General features: G+C 34.8%; 1 protein-coding gene across 1 annotated transcript in view; it reads left to right on the top strand.

Annotated features, from left to right (window-relative positions):
• Positions 1–26173, top strand: part of ROBO1 (roundabout guidance receptor 1) — a 1153604-nt gene that overhangs the window by 649366 nt on the left and 478065 nt on the right. The window lies entirely within an intron of this gene.

The following is a 26173-nucleotide window of genomic DNA, read 5'->3' on the forward strand; positions in this document are numbered from 1 at the left end:
ATCAAGATGAAACTTTGATACTGCTAATATTTTTAGAATAGTATTTTCTTAGAAATTTAATATTTGACTACATTGTTTTCATAAAGGAAAAAAACACTACCTGCAAGTAATTTGGATTAAAATGTATCTGTACCTTTTTTTTACACTTGTAATCTTAAAAACAACAGAAAGCAAAACTCTTAGAGCAATGTAATTCATAATCACCAACTTACATCTTCGGATTGTGTTGCATGACTTATTGTTACCTTATGCACCAATGCCTTCTGAAATGTAGATGCATGTGTACACCAGCATAATAGTAACGAATTAACTAATTGTGTTAGAAATAATTGATATATAAGTGTTTAAGAGTGATTACCCTGGAAATATATGTTTCACAAGGAGTTTTTTGCTCTAAATATACTTGTATAATTTATACCTCTAACTCTGAGATAATTTGACTAAAACTTTAGATAAGGAGAAGGAATACAAGACATCACTTATAACCCATTGAATTAGATAATGTAACAGTGGTCTTATTGTAAGATCAGCTATTCGTAATGCTCTCTTCACTGGTCCTTGTTAACACAGTTCTCCGTAGACTTTGCTAAGTTGTGGGCTGCGGATAGGTTGTGTGTGTATGAGGTGGGTTAGGTGGAGTTAGACGTGATAGAATCCTCTTCTGTATCATAACAATCATATAGATGACTGTGTTAAAAGAAAAATGTAATTCAATAGGCACATTTCACTTTAGATAAAACAACAAACTGATATTTTACTTTTGAAGCATCCTCACAGTGTTCATAAATATCACTCTTCAATTTTATTCCTTGCCTACATAATTGTAGCTTTTAGACACTTGGAATAAGCAGTACAGTTAATAAGACCTTTATACGCAACTTTAATAGTTTTATATTTATTTTGCTCTTGTAAATAACTCATTTGCATTTTTCCTGTCTTCCAACATAAGAATGAGGATTCACCCATTAACTCGTCATTTACATTAGGTATAGCTCCTGCAGCACACCAACATGGCACATGTATACACATGTAACAAACCTGCACATTGTGCACATGTACCCTAGAACTTAAAGTGTAATAAAAAAGAAAAAAAAAAAAAAAGAATGAGGATTCAAAGACCAACAAATGCAATCCATGGGGGTGGGAGGGCACAGGAATTTGTGTGATACGTTCCCAGGAACTTAGGTACAAAAAAAGTTGTAAATGTCATCCCTTAGTACCACCAATACCAAAGAAGTTCATGTTTGTGAAAGGAGGAATCCAAGATAGTATTCTTTCTCAGGGATATCCTCATTCGCCAGTGCTTCTTAGTTCTGTTCCCTTGTACTCACCCAATCTAAACAGCTGCATTGTTTTGATACAATAATAGGGTTTGCCCTTTATCTTTTGTGGATTTCCCAAAAATTATGTATAAGTAATGAATAAATCATGTTGGAGTGTTGAATTAAGAAAATTTAAATAACAATGCATTTCAGATTAAATACAGCATTAAATTTTTTCATTTTTATTTTTTCCCTTCAGGTTAATCAGGTGCCAGATTTGTCCTGTTAAACATATCGTTAGATAAATTAACATGAGGAAATAAACTTATACAATTATCTTTATAGTCTATAATGGAACTAACTTAAAGTATTACAATTTAATGCAAAGTGACTGGAGGACAATCTTCTGAATAATCTTGTTCCTGAGACTGTGACTGTCTTTAACAATCTAGTGGTAAAGGAAGTCTATTCTGTACATTTCGTTTTGTAAAATTCTTGATTACTCAGAAACCTCTCTTGTGCTATACAAATTAAAAAATGTTATTTGTCTCTTTTGTTTGCATGTTAACCATACTTACACTCATTAAAACTTCCATTGTGAGTGGTAAGAAAAGTAAAGTAGAAAAAATAATCTTGGCTGCTTCATGACAACTGTAAAGAAAGATATCAATTGGCTCTACAGTTAAGGAGTAATAGTTAAAAATATTATTTAAAATTGCCCACAGATATTGTTTTCTTTTGTGTGCACATGCATGTGTGTGAATGTCTGAATGTATGAATTCCCTGTACTAGAATCACAGATAATCGAGTAGATAGAATCTTTCTATTAGAGAAAACTGAGTTCAGAGGACAGGGAGATGGCCTATCTGTCCAGGAACGTTTTTATATATTTAATGTAAATTGTCTAGAGTTTAATATGTCTGGAGTTTAATAACCCTGGGCATAGCAGCAAGAAGTTTTAATAAATAAAATATACATATTAAGCAACTTAGAGAATGTACAATGCAATTGTCACGTAAGTCATTGATATGAGTTACTTACAAAATGATATTAACAAGCAAGTATATCAGGTATTGTTTGTGGCATCTATGTTTTTTACACAGTATCTCAAAATGACTGTGTAGATTTTATATATCAGATGTTAATTTTTTACTACATGTTGCTTCACTTCATTGAGGTAACATGTGAGACTTTTCTCCCTCACCCTAACATTTAGTATATACAAAAAAGAAAATAAACCTGTGTAATCCTGGAAAACATTTTTGGGGGAATGCGAAATAATCCCAAAAGAAGAAGATCATTATTTGACTAAAATTCCCATTTACATCCCCCTAATTATCCTTTTTTTAAATACTAAAAATAGTATAATTTCCACTACAAGCTAATTTGTTACTACAACATCTGCTCTGATACTTAAGCCATTTGGGACCATCACTACCAAACTGACCCATTTAATGAGAATGCATGGATCTCATATCATACACATATCTTAAAATTTATATATCCACTAATGATCTAGTGAATAAATGATAATCTCATAACAGTAGTTGCTGCTTATATCGTGTACCATTCTAATCTAAATTGTGTAAGTGATTGAGTTGGGATCAGAATTTTAAAATGGAAATACAGAGTGTCAGAGAAGAAACATGTTGATTCCTTTTCTCCTTACCATCTCTAGAAACAATGCTATAAAGCCACGTAAGGTTTTGAAATATTTCAGTTTCACTCTTACAAATCAATGAATACAACACAATTTCTATGGTAGCAGTGTGGTATGTTATTAAAGTGGGCTTGTGCATTATTTACAGTGAAGTGGCCCATTTCTTGTTTAACCAAGCGTGTCATAAATATTGAGGGTTATTTAACAGTTCACGGCATATAGCCTTTGTTGCAAGAACAAGTAAGAAGAGGTTTCAAATCAGCACTTTATTGGGTCAAACATACATCCAAAAGAGTCTGAATATGTAATAATCAATGATTTTTCGAAGAGGCTTCTGAAAGGAGTAGAGTGTTTATCGACTGCTGGAAGTGCGTATAGTGTTTTACAAATATAAAAAAATTAAGTAATACATCTAAGAATGTTGAAATTTCTGAAATATACATATCATTTATATAGAGATTTCTAGCAAAAACTTTAGACAAGGACACAAAACTTACAGAAAAATTTATTGATGTATTAAAAATTCAGGGAATAAGTGGGTGCTAACAAAGTTCTACTAACATTCTTAATCCTTTTACAAAGCAGTAATTAGAAAATGAATTTAATATTATTCCTTCTTCTGAGTAACAAAAAAAGTCTGTAAATTTGACTTGAAATGTCTAAAATATACCCTTTGTCCGATAATGTCTTCTATCTCCACATGTCTATTTTAAAGAATAGGTGCCTATATTTATAGTAGAATATTGGAAGAAATGTGAAATGCAAATTTAAAATCTTAAAACTAAAAAGTTATCAGAGTTATGTCACTGTCAATTTAAGTAAAATCTAGCTATGAAATGTCAGGTGTTTCATAGTTATTTCAAATAGGGATATTCAGGTCTCCTACTACTCAACACTACCTCCAAGTAAAGTTTGGTTATGATTGTTTAGAAGGAAACAAAATACATTCTCTTATTTAAAAAAAAAGAGAAAGAAAGAAAAGCCTGGACAAATTAGTATGTTTGCCCACATAAACTTGGATGCAATCCCAAAACCTTGTTTGGTCTCACGCTGAGGAATTTCAACAGGCAGCTATTAAGTGATGATGACACTGATTCTTGTGTCTCCCTACATTCTTAATTGTATTGCTTCACCATTCAAACTAAGCAAAAACACCATTTTGGTATGTGAATTTTTAACATCTATGTACTGAATCTAATAACCAGTGTTTATTATTACTACATGCATGCAAGACTGTTTTCTGAGCACTTTACCTGCAACAACTCATTTAATCCTTACAACAACCCTCTAAGACAGTGCTATTATTAACAGCGACAGGATCTGAGGTCTGCTTCAATATTCTAAAAGATAAATCGTTCAAAATTAATCACATATTTCTAATCTCACATAGTTTTGAGTTTAAATGAGTTGTGTCTATAAGCTACATTTGGGCATTTAGTTAGAAACTGAACAGATCTACCATGTCAGATTTGTCAGAAATATTAAACGTTATATAGTCTTCCCATTTTCTTACTGTCACTTTATTTGTTAAATTAATAGTGAGAGTTTACATTAGTTTTACTAAGCGAAAGATCCTTAGATGAGTCTACTGCAGAGCTAAGTATAATACTGTAAGTCCATTTCCTTTTTTGTATGCAATTGATTAATTTTTGGCGTTAATAGTTGCATTTTTTTAACATTCTAGATGTTCAATTATGTCCAGGATTCCATCAGTGATCTTCTCTGACACCTCCCTCATTAAACCCTTCATATTTTGTCCCAAACCCACTGTCTTTTCTTTAGACCTAAGACTTTCTTACATCACTCTTTTATGTTGGATCTCCTGTTTCTTAGATCTAATTACTTTCTCTTTCCTGGTTTATTCACTTATTAAAAGAAGCCTGTCCTCCAGAAAGCATTTTCAAGAAAAGCTTGGAGAACATCAAAATCAAAAATGTTTTGCTAGGATGTGCTTGTGATATTTTGTCCATGTTTGCTTGTTGTTGATTTGTTGATTTCCCTTCAACATAGAACACTAGATGGGCCCATTCAAACTGGAGAACTATTTATTTCAGTTACGGAAAATTTTCTTAATATTTTTTATAATAATTCTTTTCATCTCTAGTTTCTCTGCTATCCTTTGGAATTGCTATTTGTCAGGCAGTGGGCCTCTTGGACTGATCCATTAGTCTCTTGTTTTTCTCTCCTAATTTTTAACTCTTTGTTATTTTTTTTCCAACTTCTCGGGAAACAACCTTTATATTTATTGTCCACCAATACTTTTATCATTGTGCTTAGTACATGGGGGTATATGAGTATATGAGGTATACTATCTTTTGTTTTGTTTCGTTTTTGAGATGGAGTCTCGCTCTGTGGCCCAGGCTGGAGTGAGCGGCGCCATCTTGGCTCCCTGCAAGCTCCGCCCCCCGGGTTCCCGCCATTCTCCTGCCTCAGCCTCCCGAGGAGCTGGGACCACAGGCGCCGCCCCCACATCCGGCTGATTTTTTGTATTTTTAGTAGAGACGGGGTTTCACCGTGTTAATCAGATGGTCTCAATCTCCTGACCTCATGATCCACCCACCTCGAGCCACCGCACCCGGCCTTTTTTGCAATTTTTAATGGCAAAACCTTAAATACTTTTGCGCCCACCAAATATTAATTTTCTTGCATAAATTGCTGGGTAAACAAAGATTCTTAGTGAATTATCCAAATAATTAGCCAGTCACTACTGTAGCTGCTACAACCGAAGTAGTATTTGTTTCTTTAAATTTCCCTAAAATTTCTTAATAAAACTTTAAATCTGAATTCTTCACGTATTCTACCCTCTGGATGTTGGTATACCTAATGAACACCTGTATATTTTACGTATATTTTGTGTTTCTGAGTGTGTTTACTTATGCATCCCTAACATTTGTAGCTATTGCTTATATTTTAAAAAATGAAGCAATCTTTTCACAATTAAAACTAAAACTATTTATCAAATATAATTAAATGAAAAATTTCTATCCAAATCAAGGTTCAAAAGATTTTATTTAAGTTCAGATACTGCTTTTCCTTCCCCACCATAAAAACTCAAAACGTTCAGCTCCCAAGTTTTCCACATGGAAAATATTATCAAATAACTAATGAGAAATATATGCATATATATTTGTTCACTTAGAAAGGTTTAAGTCTCCAAAGTGCTAATGAGAAACTTTAGTGTTAGAAATAGTGTTAATAAGTGTGTGGAAAACACACAATTAATCTTTAGTTTTTAAGAAATGATTAAGATAAACTGCTTTAAACTGTTCTTCGCAGACTCCAATTGTCGTTAGAGCTTAACTTACTTTTTAATGCTCGAATGCACCTGAAGTTCCCAGGTCCTGTGTCCTGTAAACTTCAGGAGGATAGAATTATGCATGTCTATTACCTGTTGTCCATTACTATAAAAATGAAACCATTTTTCTTTTTCTCTCAATTCTAAGGAAAAGACTTTTGGAGTATGAGACATGAATTTAACCCATAATCCTAATTCTGTCTCATTTGCTAGCTTTCATATTTTCAGATAATTGGCAAAATTTCTGAAGTCAATCTGAAGAATAGTTCAGCTAAAAATATTAGGCTGGTGCAAAAGTAATTGTGGTTTTTCTTTTTCTTTTTCTTTTTTTTTTTTTTTTTTGAGAAGGAGTCTCTCTCTGTCGCCCAGGCTGGAGTGCAGTGGGGCAATCTTGACTCACTACAACCTAGGTTCAAGTAATTCTCATGCCTCAGCCTCCCAAGTAGCTGGGACTACAGGTGCATGCTACCATGTCTAGCTAATTTTTTTTATTTTTAGTAGAGATGGGGTTTCACCGTTTTGCCCAGGCTGGTCATGAACTCCTGAGCTCAGGCAATCTGCCCACCTCAGCCTCCCAAAGTGCTGGGATTACTTCTGCTCTTTTATTCATCCAAAGACAGTCTCATGGACATTCCTAACTTCAACAGCATAGGGACGTATAATCCTACTAATGCCCTGAGAAGAGGAAAAACTAAAAATACAGTCAGCCTTTTGTATTCACCACTTCTGCATCCATGGATTGAAAATATCTTTTAAAAAGCAATTAAAAATAGTAACATAACAATAACATTTATACAAACTTTGTAATAATACAGTATATCAACTATTTACAGGGCATTTACATTGTAGTAGCTATTATAAGTAATCTAGAGGTAATTTAAATTGGCCCAGCCTGGTAGCTCAAACCTATAATCCCAGCAATTTGGGAGGCCAAGGTGGGCGGACCACTTATGGTCAGGAGTTCAAGACCAGCCTGGGCAATATGGTGAAACCCTGTCTCCACTAAAAATACAAAAATTAGCCAGGCGTGGTGGCGGGTGTCTCTAATCCCAACTACTTGGGAGGCTGAGGCAGGAGAATCACTTGAACCCAGGAGACAGAAGTTGCAATGAGCAAAGATTGCACCACTGCACTCCGGCCTGGGTGACGAAGTGAGACTGTCCAAAAAAAAAAAAAAAAAGAAAGGAAGGAAGGGAAGGGAAGGGAAGGGGGAAGGAAGAAAGAAAGAAAGATATTAAATTATACAGGAGGAGGTTTGTGGGTTATATGCAAATACTAAGCCATTTTATATATGGAACTGAAATGCATATGGATTTTGGTATCTGCAGGGGATCCCGGAACCAATCACCCACAGATAAGGAGGAACAACTGAAATTGGTAAATAGCACTAATCACTACTAAAAAAGCAATGTAAGAAACAAGAAATTTGTCATTAGTTCAAAACATACACTACTTCCTTAAGGAAAGAACTTTCACCTCATAAGGCAGTTATGGTGCCATAACTGAATCTACTGAATATTGGCTGGTCATTGTGCTGTTATTGCAGCCTATATTCAGTCCTTTCCTTCATTTTATCACTGGAAAATATTTTTTTGTTGGAAGCAATGTTGTGCATGATAACCGTATATAGAACAATGTATTCAGTAAATGCACAGATGGTAGGTCTTCTATGCACAGAAGTATGGTAAGAAGGAAAGAAAATACGTTCATAGAACATCTACCCCAGCTAAGGATAAAATTCACTTGTTTCTTTTCCATGATGAAAGGAGTTCAATATAATTATCCTGCCAGCTTGGCTTGGTAGACCTGATATACTATTGCACCATATTGATGGCTCAACATCGCTTTATGCAATGAGCAGACTGGGCTATCAGCAGTATTGGTGGTCGTTCAGTTTTGTTGAGAGTAATACCATGTGATTAAGCCCATATATAACCTGTATCCCTGCTAACCTGGAAACACTGTTTATGAGCCAATTTTGCAAGCGGTGGGATGCTGGAGGAAGAAGTTGAGGGACACCAAGTAACTATTACTGATTGTTTACCATACCACATATTTGTTTGTAAGTGTTCACTAGGACAGTGGTAGCCTTATATTTTGAAATTATTTCAAAGGATCCATCTCATATCTCTTACCCAGACTTTTTTGTTACGTATTTTTTGAAGTTCTCCCCTCTAAACACCCCAAACATTCATTCACCCCTTTAGCCACTATTCCTGAATCAATCAATCAAAGCACATTTTTGTGTTGTTAGTAACTACTTGAGCTTTGGCTACGCTAACTCCACTTGATGATAGAATACTTCAGTGCACACTTTGTGATTTGAAAGATCAACCATCACCCAGTTCATGATGGTTGTATGATTTGGGGCAAATTGGCATTTCCTTGATCTGATCAGAGGCTCAATCATTCCTAGACCCAAGTTGCAAGATAGAAGATGGATTTCAAAGGAAGACTAATTATTGATTATTTTCCAAAGAGGTCACTGCTTTTTTAAAATGTCCTAAGTGGTCTATGCTATAACTCTACTACTAGATCTTGCCAGAAACACCATAACATCCCAACACTGAACGATTATATTTCCTGAGGCATATTTCCCAGAGTAGGACAGCCTCCTCTTGTTCTGCATCACACTCAAAAGTGGTATCACGATGGGTGCCTTGGTGAATAGGGAGGACTGGCTTACCCAGACGTGGTATATGTTTCTTCCAAAATCCAAAAATACTAAATACACAATGTTTTTAATGAAAAATGTGAGTCAAAAAGCAGCCACTTGTCTTTCACTTTGGAGAGAATATCCTGATATGACTAGACCCTGCAAAATTCACAAGAATAGTAAATTTTTGTGGGATTTATCTCATATCCATGGAAATGTCAATGCCTTATAAATGCATACAGAGTAATGGTTGCTTACTGCTCACCAAGATCTATGACTCTAAGTTCACCAAAAAAAGCTGACCAGGATGATAAGTTGGGGACAGAGATAATCAACATCCCAGAGGAATACAGATGAACAGAGAGTTGATGTAGCTCTTAGGTAAAATAGTGAATTTGTGCTACTATACCTGCAAAGGAAAGCAAAATGTTTTTAGTGTTGTTCATTTACTGGAGAGAGAAGCATGCATTTGCTAGAAAAGTAGCTGCATTTCATGTGCTAAGTTCTCTGTTGATTTTCCCTAACAAAGGGACAATGTCTGGAAGAGTCTTTAACATTTAAATCTCCACTAGTTATTGTATTAGTCTGTTCTTATGTTGCTAATAAAGACATACCCAAGACTGGGTGATTTATACCGGAAAGAGGTTTAATGGACTCACAGTTCCACGTGGCTGGGAGGCTGCACAGTCATAGCGGAAGGCGAAAGGGAGGCAAGACAAGTCTTATGGGAAGGCGAGCAAGACCAGCTTGTGCAGGGGATTCCCATTTATGAAATCATCGTACTTCACGAGACTTATTCACTACCACGAGAACACTGTGGGGGAAACGGCCCCCGATTCAATTATCTCCACCTGGCCCTGCCCTTGACACATGGGGATTATGGCAATTGAAGGTGAGATTTAGGTGGGGACACAGCCAAACCTATCAATTGTATGCAATAATCATCATTCTCTGAGACCTAAAAGCCTAAGAGTTAAGTTTAATGGGGGGTAAGTTCAAGATAAATGCCTATTGTATATTTCAAGTCTTTAAAATAGACTTTTTTTTTTTTTGAGGCAGAGTTTCACTCTTATTGCCCAGGCTGGAGTGCAATGGCACGATCTCAGCTCACTGCAACCTCCACCTCCCACGTTCAAGAGATTCTCCTGCCTCAGCCTCCCAAGTTTACAGGGATTACAGGCATGCGCCATTGTGCCTGGCTAATTTTGTATTTTTAGTAGAGACAGGGTTTCTGCATGTTGGTCAAGCTAGTCTCGAACTCCTGACCTCAGGTGATCCATCCACCTCGGCCTCCCAAAGTGCTGGGATTACAGGCAGGAGCCACTGTGCCTGGCCAATAATTTCGTTTTTTTACAGGGGTATGTTCTTTCATTTGATTTTTAAATTTACTATAGAGTGACAATTCTAAAAGCTTCTTTCTATTAAAAAAAATCCTCACTCAACGGGCCAGGAAGACCATGTGTTATTTTGCCAATTGCTGATTCAATTATGTAATTGAAAACTGGCAGACTGTCCCAAGATGGATTTCCAGGCACACAGGCAGAGGTACTTAGGATAAATTCTATCTTTTGACTGATGGAACATTAGTGTTTTGGATCTCTAGGTATTAGCAATATCAAGTAGCCTTTGTTTCTCTTTCTTCAAATCAGGCATCCTGATAAATGGGCTTTCTTTAAAGAAGTTCAGAGAGAAAATCAAAGCACATAAATTTGGTAATATTTTGTGGTCCTCTTCGCCACCACCGGGCTTCTCCCTCAGTTAAGAGTCTCCTTCAAACTTCTGCATTGAGTGAGGGCTCATGATCTGTCCATTTGGTGATAAACCATGACTTTCCAATTTATGAATCAAGTTAGGTCTTTTTTTTTTTTTAACTACATCTCAATTTTTTTCTATTTAAAACTTATTTGAACCTTGGTAAATCACAGGTATTTCCATTCTAGGAAGTAATAATCTCTAAACCGCAGCAAAATAAATTTGGGAGTCCATCAACTACTATGAGAACTGTGTTTGCTTTGTCTCTGATAGTTAACTACTACCATTCTGGATTGACCACTCCATGACCCTATCATCCCTATGAAATCAGGGACTGATTTTCCTAACTCACCCCCAGCCAACAAAGAACAAACACCACAATGCTGTTCAGACATGCAGGAGCACTTCTCTGGAGTGCAGTTCCAAATGCCTTGATAAAGGGGATGCCTTCTGGACCCTTCAGGAGACAAAGTTGGAAGAGGAGTAAGTATGTCACAATATGATACATCAATTCAAATATTCATATTCCTCTACATCAGTGCTGCCCAATAAAAATATAATCCGTAACACAGATGCGTGTTAAAATTACACGTGTCATTTTACATTTTCTAGTAGCCATATTTCAAAACAAAGTAATAAGAAATGGGTAAAATTATTTTTAAAACTTACATTTTATTTCACCCAAGATAGCCAAGATATTATTGTTTCAACATGTAATCAACACAAAAGGTATTATTGAGATACTTTACATTTTTTGCACTATGTTACACTTAATAAAACATCTCGCTTTGGACTAGCCACATGTCAACTGCTTGATAACCACATGAATTCCCCTCTCTCCATTCTGCCAAAGAACTTCTGGTATCTAAACATATTTAGTAAAACATCATTTGTGTCTAAGTTTTATTAGTCAATACCAAACACACAGCTAGAACCACTTCCAGCTGCTTGAACTAGCCTTTGTATCCAGTATCTCCATTAAATGCAACCGTATCAATAAATTCAGCTACTTTAAAATTATTTTCTTCTTTTCTGGCTAGCACAATTAGAATAATATCTTGTAGATATTGTCCAGGTTTCTGTTGATGTAAATTATCAGAAGGCTAGTAAGCCTTCGCTCCCTGGGTTGAATTGTTACAGCTGTGACATGTTGAGTTACAGCTATGACAGCTGTGACACGTTGAGAAATGAATCTGATCTTTGCTCTAGAGGTAATGAGCATCGATGGAATGGGACACGAGGTGAATGAGTACTTTTTAATGTGATAACTACCTCCAGTTCCCAAAGCGCGGCAAGGTGCAGCACCATACAATAAGAAAGGGCTCTTCCTGCTGGCAAGGGAGAAGTAGTGTAATTTGGGAGATCAGGTATTCGGATTTATCTGAACCCGTTCAGCTAATTCCTTGCTAGTTTTCAGAGTCCTGCACTTTCCCCAATCGATCCTCTAAACTTTCACACAAGAGGCCTGGTTAAGGTGTAAAGTCATTCTATAATGTAATTTGGCAGCCTCGATCCAGCAATGCTGTCGCATATTCGGCTATAATAGCCCGATGGCTATTAGACAAAAGAGATTCTCTGTGTTCCTGCTTATGCCTGAACCAAGAAGTTAAAACCTGGGTATATTGTTTCTGTAAATGAGTCAGAGCTATCAGAAGCAGGAAGCCCACCCAATAGACCTTGTATTCTTCACCACAGTCATAACTGTCTATTGTAGAAATCACTGAGTTTTCTAGAGGTTTGTATTAATTGGCTCTTCATTAAAGGTGGCCACAAGTGATATATTATGGCACAGTTGTGTCACTGCCAATGTCTCGTTTTCAAATTGCATTCAGATTTCCTTCACTTCAAGTGTGGGCACGGTAGCTCACACCTGTGATCTCAGGACTTTGGGAGGCCAAGGCAGTAGGATCACTTGAGGCCAGGAGTTTAAGCACAGCTTGGGCAACATAGCAAGACTCCATCTACAAAAATTTAAAATTAGCCAGGTGTGGTGGTGCACACTTGTAGTCCTAGCTACTTGGGAGACTGCAGTGAGAGGACTGCTTGAGTCCAGGAGTCCAAGGCTGCAGTGACCCGTGATCTTGCCACTGCACCCCAGCCTGGGCACAGAGCAAGACCCTGACTCAAAAAAAAAAAAAAAAAAAAGTTATTGCCCTCACTTCAAATCAATAATCAAGCAGGTGAGTTAACAAATACGAGATTCTCATCCTTGAGATCATGTGGCCAACAATTAGCGTCTGCTGCATGGTGGGCCCCCAGAAATGACAGGAGATATTTTAAGAAGACTTACTCAGTCAATTGGGTGTTTACGAAGTCACTGGAGAAAGAAAAGAACTTAGGCCTCTAAAATAATGTCTAGAATAATTCAGCACAAGTAGTCCACCGCAGAAGCAGTCAACAAATCAGGTAACAAGAGGCCACACAGAAATGAAAATTCTTTAAGTGTGAGTTTCCAAGTTGTCAGTGAAGTAGTATATATATATATATATATAATATATAGTATTATATAAATATTATTTCTGAAAGTGTAAAATGTGCTCAATTCACACTCGGTGTAATAACTTACATTGAGTGGGCACACGGCACTGATTATTTGGCATCATCTCATATAATCCTCACAGCAGCTTGTCAAAGTCTCCATTTTGTACCTGAAGAGACCGAGTCAGAAAGAGATTAAAGCAATTTTCCTAATTTGACACACTATCAAATCCAGGAAATCTGGCTTCTATTCTCAGTTGCTTCTCATACCAATGTAGGGGTTATCCGTAGTAAGCTTCATGTATTATTAATAATGGCCAAGTCAGCATGTATAAGCTTTCAAATTACCACAGTTATCCAATTAACCCATAGTTACTTATGTAGCCTTTAGTGCTTCTCTTCGGGAGCAGACTAATGAATTTCAGCATAAATGATTATACAAGTAGGAAACAAAGGTCATGAAAAAATGGAACACCTCATAACTGTTGCATAAAGGGCTTTTTATTCCCCCAAAATCAATTTTAAAGATTGACGTCTCAGTAGCCTCCTAGTCAATTTTAATTCTAGTGCTATTCTGTTAGTTCAATAAAATTTTTAAAAACTAACAATAAAGATATATCAGTTTCTTAAGTGTAACACTTTAGTTTTACAGATGATATAAGAGAACCATGCAAAAGTAATAAAAGTATAAAAACATGTGTGGGAATGATTTATAGCAACAGCAAGATGCTAGCTGTCTTTGAGAAAGCAGAGGTTGAAAGCAATGAGGAAACAGCTGTAGCAATATCTGTAATTATTTTAAAGAGAATTTAAAACAAACAGAATAAATTTAATAATGTTTCATTTATGTGGTATGTAAATGAGTATTTATTACATTTGTGTCATTTTCTGCATGTGTGAAATATTTCACAACTTGAGATAAAACAATTTTGACACATTAACAATGCTTAAGAATTATTACAGTTCTATTAGATTCATTTATAATACAGCATACTGTGTTTGTCAAATGTTCTATGCTAGCATCTGCATTTTAAAAACTGCTATATAACAGAACTTTGAGTAAGTACCCTACTTGACACAGCTATGTTAAAATAAAACCTAAAGAAAAAAAAAAACACTTTTCCTTAAGACCCAAATCTGATAAAATACGCTTTTGATGTGTTGGGATTTTAACCAGCCATTCAGATCAGACCTGACCTTAGTTTTAAAGCTCCAGTCCACAACAATGCCTGTAACTAACTTTTCTGTTCAAAAAAATAAATGAAAGAGGCACTGTGATATACCTTCACCTCAAGACTATAAAGAGCTGCATAAAATACTTCTCATTTGATTTATGCTTCAACATATATACAGCATATAGTTTTTGTGACTAAATATGCTTGTTCATTATTTCTTTTCAAATGCAATTTAGATGTTTTCAATTTAAAAAGAACTGGTAGAGATGAACAAAATCCTTTCACAAAGAACTGTACAGAGCCAAATTACCATTTCTAGAATAGGGGTTTGCCTCAGAAATCCTCATTAATAAATATGTTCTGAAGAGAATTTGTCTATTCACTCTATAATTTAATCAAGACATTACCCTAAGACAACCAGTTAGGGCACTCTTATTCACCCAGCCTTTAAGATATATATATATAGTTTCTTTAAATTTTAACCTCTTAGTCTTGTATTTGTTTCTATCTTAAATTTCTACTAAGAGTAGTGATACAAAGAATTATTCAGAATTGTATTCAACAATTGTTTGTCTTTAAAAAGGGATGGTTCTAGACACAAAAGGTTATTAACATTATATTTTAATATAATAAATTTCTCTAGAACTGAATTCAAATGGAAGTACTGGTATGAATGTGCTAACTTTATAACAGTAGTCGAATGGACATTAGTATTTTTTTCTTGATCTTTAACGTGACTAAATAAGTGAACAAGTGAAACGTGAGAAAAGTTAACATAGAGTCACCTTTCAAAAACAGAAAGGCATTTTTATACAAGTAACTGTAACTTCCCTGTTGTTTCTGCTGTCTTACATAAAATAGACATTTATGTCGATGACTCTTGGAGTGCTTCCTATGTATCAAGGAAGAAAAAGAGGGAGTTGATCCAAATCAATAACTTTCTAGATCACTCATACTATATTCACTTAAATTTACTTTGCAGGCAACTGTCAGACTCACCAACTTCAATTAAAAGCAAAATAATATAAGCTTAAACAGATCATGAAATAAAAGAACTATGGTGTATTTCTGGTATTAACGGCATCCTGACATATAGTAAGAAATCATTTGATTATTTTATGAAGAATAAGTTACATCACTTTTACATTGAACATCTGTATTCTACTGCAACGAACATAATTTGTTTTATCAGGTTCAGGGGAAAATTGTATTTCTTAATATTAATATTATCTTAACTCTTTATTTCAGTGTTGCAAGTGATAATTTAAATAAGCTCTAATATTTAAGGTTTCTCAAACATGCCAGAAACATGTCAATTAATAAACTTCATTTACTTAATCAATTCAACAACATCAACCAATCTTTATAAATTACCTTTATTGAGAGTTTGATTACATAAGTAATCACTCTCAATAAAGGTAATTTAGAAAATGAAGAAAAGCAAAAATACAAAATTATCAACACCCAACATTTTAATATGCAAGCCATCCTTTTTATCCACCTATAATCAGAATGAGCAAACTCCACTTAAAAAATTCACACACACAAAAAGGCAAGTGTAAAATTGCATTAAAATTGTAAAAGTAACTAGAATTTTATTTTTAAATGGAACAATGTACAAAAAGTAATTTATATGGTGCTCAGTAAAATGTATTTTATGTTTTCAACTCTGCTCTAACTCTTATAATGAAATAATGAACTGAGCATTAGTTTTAACACAATTTAGCAGATAATCCTTGCGTGATAAAATGATATGAAACCCATCACTTCACTTGTGATGCCAATATCACAAAAGGGTCATGTGTTTAAAAATTACCTAAATACCCTTTGTGTAGCACCTATTTTGTTATGCTTGTGAATTTATTTTCTTTAAACTTTAACTCATCTAACTCCTGTAATTATCCTTTGCCAAGTTGTGTGTGTGTGTGTGTGTGTGTGTGTGTGTGTGTGTGTGAGAGAGAGAGAGAGAGAGAGAGAAAGAGAGAGAGGTATAGATAAGCAGTTTTCCAACAACACTTTTATAGGCATCTCTTATTTTGTGAAATCCTGTATCTGTGGTAAGCTTTTCAATTTTACCTTATAAATGATATATTTTGTGTTGGCTTCAGATTATTGAATTAACTGAGCAGAGCAACAAAGATTGACACAATGAGTGGCGATAGATTCTAGACATAAGTAGGGAGGAACATGTGAAGGGGACACATTTGTAACTTGTGACTTGGTGAATGTATTCCTGTAATAACAACGTTCACTTTCCTGTGCAACCTCACTACTTTGGATACTCAGATAATGAATATGAAGACAATAATTACTTGCCATTTATCATTATTGTGCTTTGATGTATATATATTTTTAACTTACTATTTTTTAGTCTCTGTATTGCTTGCAACCTAATGTACTATGTCATTCACACTGGTGTTAACTCAGAAGTAGACTTAAATTTTAATGTAGGTCTAGGATTTAGCACTTACTTGAAACTTTAAGGGCTTGCAAAAATAATTCATTCTTAAGATAATGAATGCACTAAACACAGTCAGTTGTTGATTTGAATTAATATAATACATGAGGAAAGTGCTAATGGAAATCCAGGTATTTCTGTAGCTCAGAGCCTGTTCCATAATATCAAAAATAGAATTATTTGTCTTGTTTTTTCAGGCAATGTTATGTACTGAAAGAAAAACTATTTGAAACAATTAAGGCTCATTAAAAGTGTTCTTAATTTAATGAACCCCTGAGAATGTGATATCATAATAATAAAAAAAAAATGAGCTGCACTAGTATATTCTAATAAAAAATGTAGTTTTATGCTTCCCAGAGGGAACTAATTTGGTAAAACTCTGATTTATAGGCTTTTAGAAACCTCTTCACTAGCAAAACAAAGATAATATATTTTCATTCATATGGTACACTCCTTTTATTTTTATAGTAGACAATTTGCTTTTTTAAAAAGAAATCATTGTTAAAAGACTATATTGTTTCAGCTAGTCAAGTTGCTTGGATTTTAAGCAAGATATCCTGCTCTATGAATAGCAATTCTGTTACCATATTAAATGTGTTAGATTTTCCAGGATTCACAAGGTCTTTCAATATATACATTACCTTACTTTAAATTTAACAGAAACCAAATGGGTAGAAATTAGAATCCAAACTAAGATCTTTGGGGACCTCCAGCAACTTACAAGGACAATCCATTCCACAAAAATAAATATTTCCCAAAGCTATATACACAGCAGGAGCTTCATAAACACCAGTTGGTGGCCATAACCAACACTAGGCTGAAATTGTTTAACACATCTTTCAGGCTGATGGCGTGTAGCTTTGTGGTATACTCTTCATTATGCACACATGATGACACTAAGTATTTTTTCAATGCACTTTCCTTTTCTCCCACAATATCTTTGTTTGCAACAACGCATAACTTTAAACATTTTAACAATGTCATTATCAATATGCATTTAGATAGCATGTTTCCTTTCTCTATTGCTATTCACCACAAGCATGAAATTCATAAGAGAAAATTAATATGTGAAATCCAAATTAAATCTGGGAATACTTATTTTTTGTTCACCTACAGGTTAAGTAGACTTGCAGAATTGCTAGCTTGCTCTCCAAATTGCTACACCACTGTATACTCCCATCAGTAGTTCATCAGGCTGTCAGACTAACAGATGTACAACCATATTATATCGCTTGATTTTCATTTCTGTAATCTTTAGCAAGTCGCAGTCTCCCTTTGAATGCAATGATCTTTTGTGATTCCTCTTCTCTAAATTGCCTGAGTATACACTTTGTTCATCTTGCCCTTACACTCGTTGTTCTTTTTCTGTTGAGTTTCAGGAATTCTTTGTCCATTTGTACATGCTGTAAATATCTTTTTCCGTTAGTAATTTAACTTACATCTTTCTCCATGTGTGTTAAACAGAAATCTTTCATTCTCATGCAAATTATACCATCAAATTTTGTTTTATGGTTTTCTTTTGAATTTACTCACAAAGATGGTCTCCTAGATTTTTTTGTATTAACTTGATAGGTGGACCTTTCACATTTCAGTTTTTAATGCATCTTAAGCTACTTTTTGTGTGTCTTTAAATTTGCATTTATGTAAGTCAGTTTCTCCATACCATCTACCAAAAACACCTGCCGTTTTCCATTGGTAGCAACGTTTCATAGATTACATCATCATACACGTATGCATCTCTCTCTAACTCTCTCTTCTGTTACATTAAACTATATGTCCGTTCTTGTATTAATACCACACTGTTTCCATGGATATGGCTTTGTGGTAGTTCTTCAATTAAGGGAGGGCAAGGGGTCGGTTGTCTCTCTCAGTCTTCCTATCAAGGAGCATGGACTGTGTTTACATTAATTAAAATAATCTAGTAATGTAGTCTTGGGCTAAGTAACCTCTTTATGCTCAGGATGATATTAATAGTACTGAACTTGTATGGCTGTGTGAGAACTAAAGAATGATAATACAGGCCTATTGCTGAACAAGTGACTCATGAATCTTAAATACGCAATAAGCAGTAACTCAGTAAGAACTAATAATAAAAAAAAATCAGAAGGTACTAAACCAGGTGTCTGCTCTTGTTAAAGAACAGAGATACTCTATACAGCATTGTAATTACACATCTATTTTACTGTAGCAATATTCAGTACAACATCAGGCATATTTATCAGCGAGTAATGATTTGAAAAAATAAATTCTCACATGCTGTTCTATCATGATTTATTATTTCAGGAAATAGCCTAACTTCACATAAAGTAGTTTCTACTAATTCAGCTTCACAACTTAACCAACACTAACTTGAAACACATTTTTAAATTGCCTGTTACATAATCTGCGTAGTAACACGACTATGAAAGCATTCATAACTCCTTGAAATAATAAAAGAATTCCACAAACTTGCACTATGTTCACTCTTCAAACTAGTGATTCTTTACCTGGCTTCAACATCCAGCTCCTACTTCCGGCCAACAAATCGAAATCCCTCGGGCAGAGATAAAACACTGGTGTTTTTGTCTGAAAATCTCTATCAGATGATTCTAATGTGTTGTCAGAGTAGAGAGCCACTCCATTTGGCAGAGAGTTCGGGCCATATTCCTCCTCCCTTTCCTATCATAGACTCCCAACCATTGTGAATCACTGACCAAATATAATATTTGCTAAATTTAAATGCTAAATTTAAATGCAATTTTATTTATTCATATCCTGCACTGACTTTAGTTGAGGCTAAATGCCTTATATAAAATCAGCAAATAATTTTCTTTGATGATAGCAAAGTCAGAGAAAGTTTAATCCTCACATTTACTAAATGTAATTTTCCTTTTTCTTTTTTGAGATGGAGTTTCACTCTTGTTGCCCAGGCTGGAGTGCAGTGGTGCCATCTCGGCTCCCTGCAACTTCGGCCTCCTGGGTTCAAGCAATTCTCCTGCCTCAGCCTCCCTAGTAGCTGGGATTACAGACGCGCGCCACCACATCGGGCTAATTTTGTATTTTTAGTAGAGATGGGGTCAGGCCAGTCTCCAACTCCCGACCTCAGGTGATCTGCCCACCTTTGCCTCCCAAAGTGCTAGGATTACAGGCATAAGCCACCGCATTCGGCCCTAAATGTAATTTTTAATTAAACAATTAGCATATATATGTATATATGTCTGTGTATATATATGTGTGTGTGTTTATTTTTTTTCTTAAAGTTTGGTTAAAGACTTAGATGTGATGAAATTTATATTTAATAACCTTAGATATTTCACACTATTAGGAGAAATCACAAAAGGTGTAGTCTGAGTTAGCTGTTTGCTTTATATTAGATGTTGACAAAAATTTGTAAAGATAGAAGAACATTAGCAAATGCATAGGGCCGTGTTGGTCTTGTAAACTGCTTACTCAACAAAAAGCGTCCACTTGTTTAAACTAAGGTTAGCCTTCGTTTATTACAGTAATTACTTCTGTTCAATTGGCGATAATATGCTTAACGTCTCAAGTATATGTGAAACCTATCTCCTAGGAGTCAGTAAGCCTCAGTCAATAATGCAAAAATTGACCTAAAACCGGGGTCTTAGTTCTGTTTACGAATGTACTAGTAGCTCATTCCTGTTTGTACGCATTAGTCCATATTCACTTTTTAGCTATGTCTTATTTTTTGTTTTCGTTGTTTTTCAATTAAAATATGCATACTCCCATATGAATGTTTAACATTGGTACGTCTAATAAATTGCATCTAGTTCATGCAAACAATATGCTAATATAATTAGATTTAATTAGATGTGCTTGTTCTAAGTTGAATTCAGTCAGACACATGTATTGGTCTCACTACATATCAAATAATGTGATTGAATCTTTTCCTTTCTATCTTCTGATTTTAGAATCATATTAGGACGAACTCTTGTTTCCTGTTCAGTTTTTCTTTTGTTTTATCATCAAATACATACAGCATTTTTATCCCAGGCCACTAGGAATTTCTAGCTATCAATTCTATACATAATCTAATTAACTATTCTTAATTAGAAGAATCATAAAAAGCCCCTTGAAAGAAAATCTAAAAATAATACCCATCATAAATAATGAAACACTTTTAATAATTTATTAAAAGCAGAAAAGCGCAAATAACTTTTATGTGCTTCTCTCTTTGGACATACACATCTGCTTTGTTGACTTTTATTCAGTAATGAGTCCCAAGCATAGTCAAGTTCTGTCAAAGTGAAGCAAAAATAATTTGCTAAGGACCTTGCCAACTCCTTCTTTAAATTATTTTGTCAACCAACCATGGCCACAAACTTATAACTGCCATGCTTTCAATACTTTGTTTCTTAATCTTAAAAGTGATACATATAAAAGTGATTCATGTAAGTTGGCAAACAGGAAGTTTTGGATATCTAGTGATTACTTCCTAGAAGTGCTAAATCATATCTTTGCCTCATCCATGTGTTTTATGGCTGCAATTTATGATGTTTAATAAGCTTAATTCCTCTCTTATGATTGAAAATCTTGGACTCTCAGAACTTCCTGCTGATGGTTTGGGCTCTTGTTACATTATGTAATCATGATGCTATGATAAGGGCCATAGTCTTGTATCTGTAGTCTTTCAGGTAAAATATATTCCCTTAACTGAAAATAAATAGGTTTGGAAATAGAAAAGAATACTATCTATGGTACAAAATTATACATCCTTTGAATCTGAAAATGGGATCTATTTTTACAATTGGCACCATATGCTATTATATGAAAGGTATTATTTCCTGAGAAGTAAATGTTGAAATATTACATATTTTATGTGCACTTCTATAGACAATTTTAATAAAAATATATCTACATATGTACAAATACTGATCAACATTATTACTAAAAGAAGACTCAATAGTGGTGTGGAAATTAGGTAGGTCAAAGCTCCGACTACATCCTCCAGAGTATAATGAGATCAGCTTCAATTAAATGCAAACTCTGTGAGCTGAGCAATATATTGGTTCACATGAAACTTGTTTTACAAAACTTGTTTGCATTTATTGATATTTTGTCCAATTATGCTTTAAAATTGAATCTCATCACAACTATCTGTGCTCCTCTAAAATGTTTAGATTCAAACAAGTAAATCTTACAAAGAAATCCTGGTAAATAAATATTTTTTGTGTTTGTACAGCCTTGACAACATTGTGGAAATAATTGCCATTCTTGATGCTAAACTATTTACAGCTATCCAACTTCAAAATACACACATGCGGAAGCTATTTCTCTCCTTTCAGGTTCTTGTAATTCTCAGATTAGCAGAGCTCTGCCAAGAGTAAAACCCTAAAGAAAACTGTGAGGATGAGGGCCTTAAGCAGAAGCAAGTGAGATATAGCATGAAGCTCCAGGGCAAAAAACCATGAGGAACTCAGAGACTCTGGGCGGAGAGGCAACCACGAGGCAGGTGTCAGATTTATTATTAATTCATCCAAAATGAATCATGCCCTTGTTCAGTAACGTCCTCAAATTATCGTTATATGGCATCATATTTATAGATGTGAAATTTTGTTTACAGTGACTCACATTAACAACTGAGTTTTGAATCACAAATCGTTAATAGGAGTTTGCACTGTCCACCCATGAGATTTGGCAAAGCTCGTTTGTGGCTCCATTTGTTCTCAAACATGGCTCGGCCACCAAATTTGTCTTTTAACTCATGAATATCATTAGGCTTCTGTCCTATGTGCCGTATTGATCTCAACTCTCCACAGCGTTCTCAGGTGCCAGACTAGCTATGTCTGTGTTTTTTTAAAAAATGATTTCTGGTCTCCAATCATGGTGAGGCTGTTTCTCCAATTGCCCCTGGAAGCCACTCTATCTGCATAATACACAAATACCTTCAATATATACCTCTGACCATCTGCTAGACTGGCATAGTGCCTGATTCAAAAAAAAAAAAAAAAAAGAAACGCCACCTCTCCTCTTTGCCATAGGTACTAATAACATTCAGTTTATCCAACCAGCTTTGAAAATCCTGTAAATTATAGATTATCCTGGAAGAAATCTCTCTTCGGTTCAAGAACAAAACAGTGGTGCCTCAAGCTTCTTTTCAAAGGGACCCATCTGTTAATTAAGAGTTCAAATAGTCTTATATTGAAGTCTTCTCTTCAAACTGCCCTTCTGCTTAAATCTGGGAAATATCTTTATTATAGACCTTCCTAGAATACATAAGGATCAGATGAGCACAAAAGCCCACAATCCCCTGAACATGCTTTCAAATGGATGTTTGAAGACTTAGCGGAAACTTATTATTTGTCACTTAGCATAAATTATTTCAGCGTTCTGACCCAAAGTCAGCCTGAATTTAGATAGGATGATAGGATCATGTGAATTCACACTATGGTTCTTCTGCAGGAGACTAATTCATTCTTTGCGGTTTTTTTTTTTAATTGATTCCCATGCTCTTGGGCTGGCTATTATGTCTTTAAATTCAGCTTCCTAACCTGCACACTCTTCTCTTCATGCTAATGAAAGCAGTATAAATAAATAATAATAAGGTTTAGGGAAAAAAAGAATAAGGTTTGGGTAAGAAAGACTTCCATCCAAATGGATTATGTTGCTAGCCAATAAATGACGTTGGAAAAATTACTTCTCCATGAAAGAGGGAAATAACTATCTCAAAACATCAACTACAATCACATTCCAGTACGGGGCCTGGCAGTTAATAGACATTTAATAAACATTAATTTATATCCATCATTTTCAGATTAAAAAGAATGATGGTGCCCAAATGTGTTTGGTATCATTATTTGATTTTTGTGCTTCCCTAACTGTGGCCATTCCTCAATAATGAAACAACCAAAGCTGTGTAACATGGAGTACGTTTTGTCTTGGACATGTATTCATTATCTCCTTAAGACCTTTTAAATTTCCTGATATTTCTTTCCCCACTTACCCTGGACTTCAAGCAGCTACCCAGTGGCCCAGAATGGAGAATAGGATCTGGTCCACCTGCTGTCAAATTTGCTGGTCTCCTTCCAATTCATTCCCTAATCTCTGCAGAGGAAGTAATACATCCGACTGAGTTATTTCCTCCTCTCAAAACACATCATGCCCAGTTAAAAAGATCTTTTGGGAGTGAGGGTAGTAATTGAGTTACAGAACCATGGATGGCCAGTTGGCATATATACAAACAAATAAGGCAATATATACTCCCATTTCAGTACTATCTCCGTTAAATCACAACACTTCTCTGCATAAAATATTGCTTATCATCTCTGATAATAAAATTGTGAATTCTCATTTTTAAATGATGGAAATAATCTATATTTTTCAAAGATCATTATAATATGGTAAGCTACACAAATCCAAATTTATGGATTTGTTTCCACTGAGCTACAGACCAAGGCAAAAACTTGATCATACATTTTCAAACTTCCATCCTTTCCGTCCTCTGGTTGCTTCTCAAAAATGGCCTTTACCTTCAAGTCTATCTCCGTGTCACCTCTTCTGAGACTTGACCTGACTTGCTCCAAAAGGTCTTATTATGCCTTCCACTGGCACGTAGGTGGTTCTTGTTTATACTATTTATCAAGTAATTGTTAATTTATCTGTCTGTCTCCTTCCCGTTTCCTAGATTGTTTGCGGTTCTGGGATAGTTAACTATCATTCGTTTTTTGTGTGCCTGATACATAAGCACGGTGTTTGGTGCTGAGTGCTTTAATTATTCGACAGAATTTTCTGTTAAAAAAAAACAAGTGTGTTTTGAAAAGAGTAAACCAATCTAGAGGCAGAAGAAGTAGGTTTCTTTTCCATTTTTAATAAAAATGTCAAGTAACATTTTTTAAAGTTCAGTTATGAAAAAGATTAGGACTTGGAAGAGAAAACAAGAGTTTTTGAATGTCTGAGTTTTCTTTTTGTCACATAAACAAAAAAATTAGTCACATACTATAAGGAATTTTTTTCATTCTTTTCCTGGGCTGCATAATCATCTATGGAGAGAAAATACAATACATTGATCACCCATTTATATCAAGGGGAAATTTCATAATGATTGTTAGGAAACTTTTGTGGAGACAGAAAATTGTAAGAGACCAGACCTTTCGTTTTATCTTCATCCACCCATAGGCCATCTTCAACAGTGACAATATGAAAAAGTATGATACAGAAATAAAATCTGAAAAGATTAGTTAGTTAATTATTAAAGAAGCCAAAAAAAGTCTCTTCTCTGGCCTTCTTAAAAGAAAGCTATTCTTTAAAATGTACTGTTTTTCTGGTTTACTATACATGAACAACTATGTGAAACACTGTGTAATCTATTTTTAAGGCCACATAAAATATTTCATCTGTTTCTTATATACAGTCATGCTACGTAGTTTAGAAGTTTATTCCCATTGGGTGTAACCTTTGTCATCTAGATTCAGTAAATGCTTAACAGGCATAGGCCAGAACCATGTGTGTTTTGCTTTAAGGGTAAATAATCTGCACTGAGACAGACAACCCCAGAGAATATTCCTCCCATATGTCAATATCATGGTTCTTTTTTCAGCATGCCTAATACATCATGTCATCAGTGTGGTCACAGCAAGACAATGGCAATGAGATCCCAGGATTGGACATACTGCTCCTAAAATTCCTTCTAGAATACAATACACTGTCTAGCTATTATTAAATTCTGTATGAGGACTACTGTCTCTAGTAAAGCCACATCAGGAACCCCAGCTAAACATAAGGACAAAGAAAAGTAAGCAATTTACATATCGATCTGTCCACAACGATAACAGCCTGTACAATTGGGAAGTGAGCAGACATATGGGTCATTCCTCAGCCTATAAATCTCATCTGTGTAGACACAAAAGAATACGAGAATGAACAGGCAGTCTTAATTGGTTCTCAGTCATCAAACCACTTTTTTCTAACTTTATCTTCACTTCTCTATGGTGAGTAACTCTTATAAGTATACTGAGGGAAAGAAACTTGTGTCTGCTTTCTGTATAATATACAAATTCATATATCATACTTGAATAAGAATTCATATATAAATCAGGAAAAATTATTTTATATAATCTCTAGGAGATTAGAACTATTCTTTTTCCACAGGTTGAACAGGATTAAGAAAAAAATCTGCATGTAGGTAATTTATCTCTTCTAAAAGTTGGTGGCTATAAAATAACATATATAATAGCATATTAGGATTTAGAAGGATATGAAAAAGAAAATGTCTTAAAGTGAATTAGAAGTAGATTTAAAGGTACACTCTTGCTTAATGATGCTTTTTTCACAGGTTTCAGGCAATACATTTTTTTAAAATACTGAAAACATTCATTGATTTCTTGATTCTTAGTGGATTAATGTGCTAGTCTTTTATCTCTAAAATGTAGTTTTCAACTGACTGGACATAAAGCCAATTTAATTATACAATACAAAAAATTGCAAGTGCAAACAGATTTAGT

This window comes from Macaca thibetana, chromosome 2, assembly GCF_024542745.1.
Source record: "Macaca thibetana thibetana isolate TM-01 chromosome 2, ASM2454274v1, whole genome shotgun sequence".
Lineage (NCBI taxonomy): Eukaryota > Metazoa > Chordata > Mammalia > Primates > Cercopithecidae > Macaca > Macaca thibetana.